The 4,181-nt window shown below is 47.3% G+C and overlaps 1 protein-coding gene across 1 annotated transcript in view; it reads right to left on the minus strand.

Moving 5' to 3' along the window:
• Ewsr1 (EWS RNA-binding protein 1) overlaps window positions 1-4,181 on the minus strand; it is a 53,389-nt gene that overhangs the window by 48,894 nt on the left and 314 nt on the right. The window lies entirely within an intron of this gene.

Consider the following 4,181-nt stretch of genomic DNA (forward strand, 5'->3'; position numbering starts at 1 on the left):
GAACACAGGAGGGAGTGGGAAATGCAGTCTTGTTTGGGGCACCCAACCCTCCCCCTGGCCTGGGGAGGCCCCAAGGGAAGATGGGGACAGAACAAGGGAAGAGACCCAGAGCTTGGGGTCTGTTTGCTAACAGTGCTGGCTTTGCCCCCCACCATGGAGCGACAGGATGGGGTGGGGCTGTGAGGGGGGTGGGGGACCAGGCTAGGGATGTGGAGGGGCACCCCCACGCCCAGGAGGTGAGAGAATTCTCTCCTGGGCACTTTTAGTGGGAGCAGGCGGGGGAGTCAGGGCTGGGTCAGAGCTTACCCAGTGGCTCTTCTCACCAGGCTCTCCCTTGGGGCCAGGATCTCCCTGCAAGGAGGAGCCAGAGACAGAAGTAAGCATGCACCACACACACACACACACACACACACACACACACACACACACACGGGGGAGGGGAGAATAGAAGAACGGGCGAGAATGATAAAAAGGGTAACTAAGAAGCAGCTCCTTGTACAGCCTTTAAAATTTTTTTTTCCTATGGCTGGCACTGGTGGCTCACACCTGTAACCCTAGCTATTCAGGAACTGATCTGAGGATCAGTTCCAAGCCAGCCCAGGTAGAAAAGTCTCTGAAAGACTTTTTTTGTTGGTTGTGGGGCTTGAACTTTGGTCCTGGGCGCTGTCCCTCAGCTTTTCAGCTCAAGGAGAGCGCTCTACCACGTGAGTCACAGTGCCACTTCCAGTTTTCTGGTGGTTATTTGGAGATAAGACCCTCCTGGACTTTCCTGCCCAGGCTGGCTTTGAACTATAACCCTCAGATCTCAGCCTCCAGAGTACCTAGGATTATAGGCATGAACTGGCACCTGGCTTTTTTTTTTTTTAAATCAGTTGTAGGGCTCGAACTCCGGGCTTGGGAGCAGTCCCTGAGCTCTCCTGCTCAAGGCTAGCACTCTACCACTTGAGCCACAGCACCACTTCCAGTTTTCTGGTGGATAATTGGAGATAAGAGTCTCACAAATGTTCCTGCACTAGCTGGCTTTGAACTGTGATCCTCAGATCTCAGTCTCCTCCTGATTACAGGTGTGACAGGTGTGAGCCACTGGTGTCCAGCTCCTTAGAGACTCTTATCTCCAATTAGCCACCAGAAAACCAGAAGTGGTGCTGTGGCTCAAATTCTAGAGCACTACTAGCCTTGAGCTGAAGAACTCAGGGACAGTGCCCAGGCCCAGAGCTCAAGCTCCATAACTGATAGAAAAAAAAAATTGGGGGGGGGGTTTGGGAATGTGGCTTAGTGGTAGAGTGCTTCATACATGAAGCCCTGGGTTCAATTCCTCAGTACCACATACACAGAAAAGGCCGGAAGTGGTGCTGTGGCTCAAGTGGTAGAGTGCTAGCCTTGAGCAAAAGCAGATCAGGGACAGCGCCCAGGCCTTGAGTGCGAGCAGAGGACTGGCAGAAAACATTTGTTGTTGTTTTGTCTCAGTACTCGGGCTTGCACTCAGGGCCTGGGCTCTGTCCCTCAGCTTTTTTGCTCAAGACTGGCATTCAACCATTTAAGCCATAGCTCTGCTTCCAGTTTTTTGGTGGTTAATAGGAGCTAAGAGTCTCATGGACTTCCTTGCCCAGCCTGGCTCAGATCTCAGCCTCCTGAGTAGCTAGGATCACAGGTATGAGCCTCTGGTGCCTGGCACTTATACAACCATTTGAAGTTTAGCATATTAAATTTAAAAAATGGGAAATAAAGAGGAGGGAGAGGAGGAGAAATGAAGAAAGGAGAAGAAAGAGAAGAAGGATTTATTAAAAAGAACTAGAAGAAATGGAAACAAGAGGTTTTATATTTATTTTGCTTCTTTTTTTTCCTTCTCCTTTGTGGCTGTTTTTTATTTCTGTACCTCTTTCTTTGTATGTAAGTTTATGTTTTGGGGAGGGTAAGGGAGAACACAGAAATGGTGAGACAAATGGTGAACTAATTCAGCAGTGATACTCCCTAGACACTATGTTGAAAATGAATTATACAACTTGTGGGGTGAGGGAGCTAGGAGAGAAAAACTTGGAGCAAACAAGGGAAGAGCTGGGCACTGGTGGCTCACAACTATAATCCTAGGTACTCAGGAGGTTGAGATCTGAGGATCAGGGTTCAAAGCCAACCTGGGCAGGAAAGCCCATGAGACTCTAGCCTCCAATTAATCACCAGAAAACCAGAAGTGGTGCTGTGGCTCAAAGTGATAAAGTGCTAGCCTTGAGCAAAAGAGCTCAGAACAGCGGTCCTGAGGTCAAGCCTCACAATGGATTTAAACAAAAAAAGAAAAGAAAAAAGAAGGAAAGAGGTGACACCGTTCAAAAAGAAATGTACTCTTTCCTTGACATGTAACTGTAACCCCTTTGTACATCACCTATACAATAACAATTTTTTAATAGAGGAAGAAGGGAAGGAAGAAGAAGGGAATAAGGAGAGAAGAAAGAGAAGAAAGTCTTAGAGCAACAGTAGTCTTAGAGAGCTATGGGACCATAGCTCAATGTCAGAGCACTTGCCCATCATGCATGAGATCCTGGTCTCATTCCCAGCTCTGCAATAAGGTAGAGAGACAGACAGGGAGAGGGAGAGGGAGAGAGGGAGAGAGGGAGAAAGAGAGAGAGAGAGAGAGAGAGAGAGAGAGAAAGCTTGTATAGTACTAACATTGCATAAAAAGCATAGCAAAATAGCTGGGCAGCGCCAGAGGCTCACACCTGTAATCCTAGCTACTAAGGAGGCTGAGATTTGAGGATCATGGATCAAAACCAGCCCAGCCCAGGGAGGAAAGTCCATGAGACTCTGTGGCTCAAGTGGTAGAGTGCTCTCCTTGAGCTGAAGAGCTCAGGGACAGCAACCAGGCCCATAGTTCAAACCCCACAACAACAACAACAACAAAAGCAAAGCAAAACAAAACAAGAAATGGTTGAAGGCAAAAGAAAGTGGGGTGGTGGGGTAGGGGGGCTGGGAAGGTGGCTCAGTGGTACAGTGCTATGCCTTGCATGCATGAGGCCCTGGGTTCGATTCCTCAGCACCACATAAGCAGAAAAAGCCGGAAGTGGTGTTGTGGCTCAAGTGGTAGAGCGCTAAGCTTTGAGTTGAAGAGCTGAGGGACAGCGCCCAAGCCCAGAGTTCAGGTCCCATGACCAACCAAAAAAAAAAAAGAAAGAAAGAAAGAAAGAAGTGGGGGGCGGGGAAGGAAAGAAAGAAGGAAGGAAAGAAAGAAAGAGGGGAAGAACAGGCAGAACTGGAGAATATTCTACCCGGGCGTGTGTGTAGTTTTCATTGAGAAGGTGCTGCCTGGCAAAATCCCACATCAAAGCAGAAAGTTTCAGTTACTAGTCAGAGGAGTCAGAGGTGGAGATGAGACCTTCCAGAAGGGGGAAACTGAGGGACAACCCTGGAAAGCAGCACACCCAAAAAGGGGTGGATTCAAATTGGGTAAATATTCCCTCTAATTCCTGGATGGCCATCCCCACCGGACAGGAGACAGTTTGGAACTCTTATAGGTCTCTATGAAAGGCCTTGCCTTAGGAATGAAAACTATAGCCCAGGGCTAGTGAGTTTTCACCCAATGGACTTTCTCTGATAAAACCTAAAATCAAGATTCCAAAAGAAAAAGATGAGCTGGGGGCCAGTGGTTCACATCTATAATCCTAGCTACTCAGGTGGCTGAGATCTGAGGATCATGGAGCCAAGCCAGCCATGAGATTCCTTACTTCCAATTAATTACCAAAAAAGCCAGAATTAGAGCTGTGGGTTAAGTTGGCAGTGTCAGCCTTGAGCAAAAAATGCACCCAGACCATGAGTTCAAGCCTCAGGACCAGCACACACACACACACACACACACACACACACACACACACACACACACAGAGAACCATATCAATAATTGTGCACATCCTTATGTGCAAATGATGGTCACACTAGTGGAAAAAAGCAAGACTCAAATTATATGTTGTTTACAAGAACGCACAAAAAATATAAAGCAAAGCCAGGCTGAAGGAAAAAAAATAATTAAAAACAAAAGGATATCATAAGTGTAAGCACCAAGCATTAGAATACTGCTGTGACTACTTTCTTTCTTTCTTTTTTTTTTTTAATTTATTTTTAAATGATTTTTGTTGGTTGTGGGGCCTGAACTCTGGGCCTGGGCGCTGTCCCTCAGCTCTTCAGCTCAAGGCTAG

This window comes from Dipodomys ordii, unplaced genomic scaffold, assembly GCF_000151885.1.
Source record: "Dipodomys ordii isolate 6190 unplaced genomic scaffold, Dord_2.0 Scaffold23, whole genome shotgun sequence".
Classification (NCBI taxonomy): domain Eukaryota; kingdom Metazoa; phylum Chordata; class Mammalia; order Rodentia; family Heteromyidae; genus Dipodomys; species Dipodomys ordii.